Below are 8579 nucleotides of genomic sequence, written 5' to 3'. Positions count from 1 at the left end.
TAGATACCACTTGGTTTGAACATTTTGAGAAAAGAACTGATTGGCTGCAACACTGAGTCGAGAGGCACCACAGAGACTGACTCAGTGAGGTGGGCATTTGCTTTATTCGGCACTGGCTATGTGGGGATTGCTCCTCTGTGAGAAATGGATTTGTAAAGGATTCTCAAAACCTGCCTGAAAGCTCACAGGCTCTTGTACATCTGTATGCAAACTCTGAGATAAGGTGTGCTGACTTAGGAAGGCCATGGAATAGAGATGGCATTGTTGAGAGAGAGATTGAACTAGAAACAAGTTTCAAAAGGACCTGATATTTTGGAGAACTAGAACTGTGAAAGATGCAATGTAGCAAGACCATGTGGAGTAAAATACTAGGTGGTTGGTGTTAGAAGTATTAGCAGCATTGTGTGGCAAAAGCTAGTAGGCTGAAAAACATTGATAAGGTATTGTAACCAGGAAATAGGGTGGCTTCTGGTGGAATGGTGTTACATTTTCAATGTCTTATGTCTCACCCTTCTGTGAGACTAGTAATGGAATAAAATCTTTTAAAATGCCTCTCAGTGGCCCCATCTCTGTAAGCCTGTGATTTTCCAACACTCCTCCTAACAGGCAGACTCAGCACTTTGCACAGCACAATATATGGTTCCTCTTCAAGCAATGTACATTACATTCACTCAGCACTTTGCACAGCACAATATATGGTTCCTTTTCAAGCAATGTACATTACATTCCTTGGTTAGGAGTGGTTATACAAATTACTTCTCAGAAGTCATTAATATCATTAGCATACGTGACTGCAAGTTCCGTGTACTCTGGTGGTGCCATTGAGGAAGGCTCCGAGTCTTACACTGGGGTCATTCCGATGAAGGCCGACAGTCTTATTCAGTCTGCACTTATCAGCTTTCTTTCTGAAGCATGTGCAGTCCTGTGTTGGCTGTTTCAGTGGTTTCAACACATTCTTTTGCTCTTATCTTAGCTTGGTGCCTTCTGTTTCTCTTATCATAAAATGGCAAAAGCACATCTTACTTCTTAGACTTCTGCTTAATATTGCTGACCATTAACACTTAAATCATGCATACATGAGTTACCTCTTCATCAGCTCCTTTCACTGTGGGCTCTGCTCCAGGCTCCTGCACCCTGAGCAGGGTGCCAATGGAGCCCAGCCCAGCTGGGCTGTGGGGTGGGTGGCATCGCTGCTCTCCGGGCAGCAGCCGCCCCGCTGCCCCCTCCAGAGCCCAGTGCCAGCAGCTGCTGACTGCCTGGCAGGGCTGGGAATGGGAGGGGAGGCCAGTGCTGACCACACGGAGCCCTTGGAAAAGGGGCTGAGCCTGCACCAAGTGCACCCTCCTGGCGCTCTCTCCAGCTGGCAGGGGACAGGAGCCGAGCAGCCGTGCCACACCTGTGCCACACCCTGCTGTGGCTGGAAAGCCCACAGGTGTCCCTGTGACAGGTGGCAATAGGTTCATTGGTGAGCCACAGGCCTTGGCTTCCCTCCAAAACCTGCCCCACCCAGCCCTGCCCCACCCTGGCACACCCTACCTCACCCAACTCGACCCTGTCCTGCCCAAATCTGGCCTGCTCTACACTGTCATGCTCCATCCTCACTGGCCCAGCCCCTACAAGGCCACAAACATGGGCTCTCCTACACACCCTTTCCCACCCCACCCCTTCCCACCCCGCCCTGCCCCACCCAGCCCCAGCCAGACCATCCAGACCTTGCCCTGCCCTGCCTGGTAAGGCCAGAGCACATGCCCTGATTTCAGTCCCATGTTGGGCAATAGTGTCCGGTAGCTTCGGGCTCATCCCCTTGCTCCCTGCTCCCTCCTGGCCATGGCCAGAGCCGGCTGGCATGGCCCTGCCTCGGGGGTCTCCTCGGCTCCCCAAAGATCCGGGATCTGACCATGGCTCTGTTCCTCTCTCTCGCAGCCCTTGAAGACAAGGCAGAGGACATCAGCCCTGCCACCAGAAGCCTGGCTCTCCGAACAGCCTTTGTCCTCTGCGCTGTGGAGAGAGCTCCGGGCTCCATCTTGCAGAAGCTGCAAGATCAACTTGGCAGGGCCCGCAACCCGCAAGAAATGGCCTTGTCCCTGGGGCCACAGCTGGCTGTGCTGCTGGAGCTCTGAGGAGAGCTGATTTGAGAGGCTCTCTGTCTGCTGGGGCCTTCTGAGCCGGGGGGATTTTTCTTTGCTTTAAGATTGTTTTATTCCTTCTTTTTTGTTGTTATTTAGGATAGAAATATAGAATGTGTTCTAATACCCCGACTCAAATGAGCTCTCTTTGGTGCCCAGCATTTGCAGGGCACGGGGGAAGAGGAGAAAACGGGTCCTCGTGCCAAGCGAGCAGCCCTGGTGTGGAGTGGGGAAGGAGAAATGGCCAGAAGCCCCTTGGCCTTGGGTGGTTCTGCTGAAGCCTTTGTGCTGGCGACAGAGTGGCCGGGCAGGGGCCGGAGCTGCAGGGATCCCTGCCAGACTGGTGCCTGGAGATGGCCACAAGCTCTCCTGGCCAGCCAGGAAGGGCCATGAGTGTCCTTCTGCCCGTATCTTGCTGGCTGCATTGCTGAGGCCTCTGAGGTGCCTCTGGGTGCGGCTCCTCTGGAGCTGCCTCGGGGCTGCGCCGCGGCCGGGAAGCTTGGCCGGGCTGGGGGAGAGCCTGAGGGGACGACGGGGCGGTGGGAGGCCGTGAAAGGATGAGGTGTTGCGGAGGCCCTGACGGGACAAGGTGCTGTACGAGGTGCAGGAGGGCCCTGTGGGAGGGAGTGGCTGGCAGGAGGCCCTGCCAAGGCAAGGTCACTGCTTGCTGCCAGGGCAGTGGGCAGAGCAGGGCTGGCGGCCAGCCTGGGCCCTGCGGCTGCTCAGGCCATGGTGCTGAGGATGAGGCCCTGCTGACACAGAGCTCTGGGCCCGCAGAGCTTCTGCCTCCGTGGCTAGGGCGGCAATGTCTCCTCGAGCAGGGCTGCTGAGTCTCTGCTGCCAAAGTGGCTCTGGACGTCACAGAAACAGCACCAGAGCGCGCACAGGAACAGCAGCACCCCCAACGCCGGCACCTGCTCCAGGAGGCGTCTGCAGCAGCCGCCATTCCAAAGGGGCCATACTCTGGGCACTATTGCGTGTGATTTAGCAAAAGGCTTCCGCGCACTTGGCCACAATGGCTTTCTCTTGCCTTGCCAGCCTCACGGCAATGCTTGGCAGCTGCCGCTGCAGCCTGTGCCCCTGACTGACTACAGTGACCGTGCTTGAGGGCAGACTCGCCTTCCACTGGCAGGCGTCCCAAGGCAGCGGCATTGATGCCATGGCAAGAGGCAGCACGAGCCCTGTGCTGCAGCTGCCGTCCCTCTCCTCCATGCAAGCGCCTTAAAAACACCTGCATGAGCTTCCAACCTAAATCCTGGACTGGCTTGGAACAAAGGAAGCAGCAGCAGGCGCTGAAGAAAGGCAGGCACTTGTGGCCACCATTCAGGGCTGGAGGGAAGCACTTTGGTATCTGCTGAGGACATGCTCAGGCTTTGCTGCTGCAAGATCCTGCTTTGCTCTTGCTGGAGCCCGTTCCTACCACTGCATGGGGTTCCATGGTTCCCGGATCAAGTCTGCTGGACCTGTGGGCAACAAGTCTGTCCCGTGTGCATCTGACAGCAGAAAAGAGCAGGACATGGCTGCTTCCAGCACTTGTCTTGGCCGCTCCTTCAGGGGGCTGGCAGCATCATCAGAGACACAGAACAGCTTCTCCTGCCAGAGTTATGCCTATCCTCTGCACTTTCCCAGGTGTCTGTCTTGATGTTCACCGGGGACCTCCCTGTTTGTGGCCGTCCTTTGCCATGCTCAGCCGGCAGCCAGTTGCGTTTGCACGGGAGCTGCCACAGGAAGACACACAGGAAGTGGAGCGTTGAATAGCAGAGGCTGGGCCAATTCTTTTTCTTTCCGAGTGCAAGAAAGACAGAAAAGCACAAGGAAACATGACAGTGTTTTGGTGGGGTCTCTTTGTCCTGTGAAATTCTGTAGCTGTTTTTGTTTCTGTGCTACTGCTAATCCCTTCCTTGAACAAATCATTCCAGAAAGGAGCAACATCATCTGACACGTACCAAGTGTTGCCACCAGTTGCTCCAGGTGCTCCTGGCAAGAGCCCCTGTAGGAAGGAGCACAGGCCCCAGTGCACAAAGTCGGCTTTGGCTGCCCTCTTGCAGAGAAGCCTCTGGAGGCACAGGTCTCTGGGGCAGGAGATGGGCACCAGCGCTGCCAGGGGCTCGGGGGGACTCTGCTTTGGCGGGGACTCTGCCACACCTGCTGATCTCAGGGCTCCCTGGGCCCCAGGCTCAGAGCAGCATTTGTGCCCTGGCTCACACGCTCCTTGTCTCTGTCACACGGCCGCGCTTAGCGTGGCCACCATGCGGGACGTGTCCCGAGGAGGCCGTGCCAGCTTCTGTGGAAGGCCCCGTGGCCTTCCCACCACAGCTGGGTCAGCAGCCACGGGGGCTCCTGCTGCCCTGAGCCTGCCGAGCAGGGCAGACTTTGCTTATGGTTTGAGCCGTTCCTAAAGATCCTGTCGGGCTGTCTGAGACACTTGGGGCAAGGCATTCCTTCCAACCTGGGCCACTCTGGGGGGCCTGGGGGCAGCCCCAGGGCAGGTGGCAGGGTGTGCAAGGGCCCTTTGTGACACGGTGCCGCAGAGTCACCATGCCATGGAATGGCACCTCTGTGACATGCGGTGACATAGGTGTTGGCAGCAACGTGGCCACACCATAGTGCTCGGTGCACGCCACGGGACAGGACGGGACAGAGCACAGTGCCCTCGTTCCTTGCTGACCCGCAGCTTTCCCGAGGCGTTACTCCTGCAGGTGACCTCGTGGCCAGAACACAGGACTTGCTGACCTCTGGCCTTGCCGAGGCTTCTCTTCTGCAGGTGCCCTTGAGGGCAGACCGTGGCATTGGCTGAGCACGGTCCTTGACGAGGAGTCTCCTGTCCTTGTGGCTGGAGCCCTCGAGACCAGAGTGCAGGACTTGCTGTCCTGTAGCTTTGCCAAGACTTCACTCTTGCAGGTGCCTTCAAGGCACAACTGCAGCACTTGCTGACTCCCACCTTTTCCCAGCCATCTTCTCCTGCAAGTAGCCATGAATCCAGGCAGTGACGTAGAGCACAGACCTGCGAGCATGCCCAAACTGGCCTGGGAGAAGGAGGACAAAGAAGGCCCTGGAACTGCTCCAGCACAGCAGCCTGAAAAGCAGTTCCAGCTACTGCAGAAGGGTGAGTGGCAGAGGTGGGCCGCAGGGCTGGAGCCTGAAGCCAGCTTGGCCCCATCCCATGCCATCCCATCCCATCCCATCCCATCCCATCCCATCCCATCCCATCCCATGCCATCCCATCCCATCCCATGCCATGCCATGCCATCCCATGCCATCCCATCCCATCCCATCCCATCCCATCCCCTCCCATCCCCTCCCATCACATCCCATCCCATCCCATCCCATCCCATCCCATCCCATCCCATCCCATCCCATCCCATCCCATCATATCCCATCCCCTCCCATCCCTTCCCATCCCCTCCCATCCCATCCCCTCCCATCCCCTCCCATCCCATCCCATCCCATACCATCCCATCCCATCCCATCCCATCCCATCCCATCCCATCCCATCCCATCCCATCCCATCCCATCCCATCCCATCATATCCCATCCCCTCCCATCCCATCCCATCCCATCCCCTCCCATCCCATCCCCTCCCATCCCGTCCCATCCCCTGGGGACATGCCCATGGAAAGGACAGAGCAGGGGCCGGGAGGGACAGACACCCCACAGCCGTGCTCCATGCCCTGGGGCATGGCTGTGGGCTGTCCCTGCCTGGGGAGCTCAGGGCTGGCCTTGTGTTCTCCGGCCTCTCCCGCAGCCCCTCAGCTCAGGCTGCGCTCGCTCTTTGCCAGGTGCAGCCGTGCAGCGCGCACAAGGGCAGGAACGCACCCGTGGCCTCTTCCGCACGACGGCGCAGGTACCGGCAGCCATCCCCAGCCGCGCTGGGCCTGTTGTCACTGCTCAGCCCAGCACTGTGCTCGGAGCACTCCATGCAACATCCCCGGCTTCTTGCCCTTCTGCTATAGATGGTTGGCAAATTCATGAAGAGGATGCGGGAGGAAGAGAGCAGCGGCACGGGCACCGTGCTCAGAGCGTACCCTCCCATCTTCAAAACCAAGACCAGTGCTGCCCTGCTGGATATGCTTGTGGAGGAGGGTCCTTCCAGTCCAAAGCAAGTAAGCAGCCTGTGGCCTGGCTTCCATCCTCCCAGCAATTGCTTGCCCAAGCCACGCCTGCTGCTCACAGGAAGCCTTGAGGCCATGGCAGTGGGGTGGCAAGGGAAGTACTTTTCTGGGGCAGCTGGGCACATGACTCCCTCTGGCAGCTTTCCAAGTCTCCCCTGCCTTCTCCAGGTGCCTGCCATGGTCAGGTACATCCACCAGTGGCTTGGGGCCAACGAGTTTCCTGAGTACAACCTCTACAGGCCCCTTCTGGATCTGACAGAGGCACAGCCCGCTGATGTGGTGATGGCTCTCCTGCGTGTGGCCCCATCATGTGACAGGTATGGGGCCCACCTGCCCACAAGGCTCAGGCCTCAGCAGCCCATCACCCTGTCCAGCCTGTCCCAGGAGTGTGACACACAGAGAAGTCCAGGGCCCTCTGGCTCCTCCCTTTGCCCGCCCCGGCATGTCAGCCCCCAGCGTGCTGCCATGCTCTCTCCCTGCTCCTCAGGGGCCAGTGCCCGCAGGGCTGGGCTGCCTGTGTGCTGAGGGACAGGGGGCAGAGGCAGGGCTGGCAGCCAGCTCAGCTCCCCGCTGCGGCCCAGGCCACAGTGCTGTGTCCCAGACCCCCCTGAGACAGAGCTTTGACCCCACAGAGCTGCTACCACCATGTGGAAGACCATCATGTGCTCGTGCAGGACTGCAGAGCCGGCCATGCTCATACTCCTGGACGTGCTGGCCAAGTGGCCAGAGCACAGCACGTGCACCTCCGATGGGGACCACACGGCTGTCCTTGCCCTGGCTGTGAGTTTCTGCAAGTGGCCTTTGCTCAGCCCAAGCTCAGCTCTCCATCAGCTCTCCATCCTCCCTCACCCACAGTGTCTCCCTGCCTCAGGCACTGGGCAGAAACCTGGCCTAGGGGCAGCTTCAGAGCCACCAGGCCCGGTGCTCCCCCCCCGCGTCTCTGCTGGCCTCTCCTTGCCACGCTCAGGCTCAGCCACACGGACACCTCGGCACTGAGCTTGGGCTGCTCTGCCCTTTGCAGGCAACTGTGGTGATGTGGAAGATCCTCCAGATGCCCTGTGTCCCACATGTGGTGACCGTGCATTTCCCCCGCCTCTTTGTGCACCTGCTCTTCCAAGTGCTCTTCAGCACCTTGGATATGCCAGAGGCGGCCGATACCTTCTGGAAGGGATGCCAGCAGCAACATGGCCTTGCCACCGAGCCCAACAGGTGCTCCATGCAAGTCGTCCTGTCCCTGCCATGTGCCCAGGGCAGGTGCCAGTGCCCCCAGCGTCACCTGGCCTTTGTTCTGCACACAGCTTTGCAGAGCAGACCCTGAAGGCCCTGCTCTGCCGACTGCACTATGAGGATGTGGCGGTGGCAATGGAAGACCAGCATGGCTGGGACACGCTGCTCTGTGCTGACACCCACCACTGTGCTGTGGGCGTGCTGGCCAGGTGAGACCCCCTGCTCCCCAACTGCGCCTGGCATTTGTGCCCTGTGCCCGGGGTGCCCCACAGAGTGGGGCCCCGTGGTCGTGGGCCACAAGGCCTTGTCACCAAGGGACGGCCAAGGAGACTGCAAAAGGCTGGGAGAGGAGCGTGCCCAAGAGCAGCCACCTGCACCAGGGCCCGGCTCCCCCTTGCAGGGTGCTGGAAAAAGGCCTGACCTCTGTCAGTCAGTCCTGGCAGAGGTTTACCCCTGCCACCTCAGGGTTTTGCTTCCCATTTCCTCCTATCAGAGAAATGCACCATGCATCCGAAGCCTCGTGTTCCGTGATTGCATTCCACCTGCTGGGGCTGCTCAACAAAGACATGCCATGCCGGGATTTGACTGCTATGGCGTTCCTTGTAGAGGTGGGCCTAACGGCCAGCGCTGCCTGGCTGAGCTGCCTCCCAGCTCTCTGCCCTCTCGTGGCCGCAGCTGCCCGGGACGGTGCCTGCGCCCTGTGCTGTTGCCTGGGCCCGGCCCTGTGGGGCTCCCCCATCACCGGCCTTGTGCCTTTCAGATCCTGGACTGCCTGGACTTGAGTGAATGCCGTGACAGCGTCCTGGAGGTCATGTCCAAGAATCTGCAGAGCCAGTGCAGGGAGATGCGTGGCTTGGCCCTCAGAGGCCTCCTGGTGCTCGGCACCAGTGTCTCGGTGAGAAGAGGGCAGCGGCTGAAGCCGTGCTGCAAGCGTGGGGCTGGGGAAGGCAGTGGCTTGGCCTTGGCTGGCCTTTGGGTGCTGAGGCAGCTGCTCCCAGCTCTCCTGCCTCCCGCTCCAGCTGCCCGAGTGCTTTGGCACAGCCCTTTGGCCTCTGGGCCCTGTGGCAGCAGGATGGCGTTTCACACACTCGTGTTCCACGCAGGCCGTAAGAAT

This window comes from Molothrus aeneus, unplaced genomic scaffold (assembly GCF_037042795.1).
Source record: "Molothrus aeneus isolate 106 unplaced genomic scaffold, BPBGC_Maene_1.0 scaffold_40, whole genome shotgun sequence".
NCBI classification, from domain to species: domain Eukaryota; kingdom Metazoa; phylum Chordata; class Aves; order Passeriformes; family Icteridae; genus Molothrus; species Molothrus aeneus.
Note: the sequence above shows the minus strand (reverse complement) of the source record.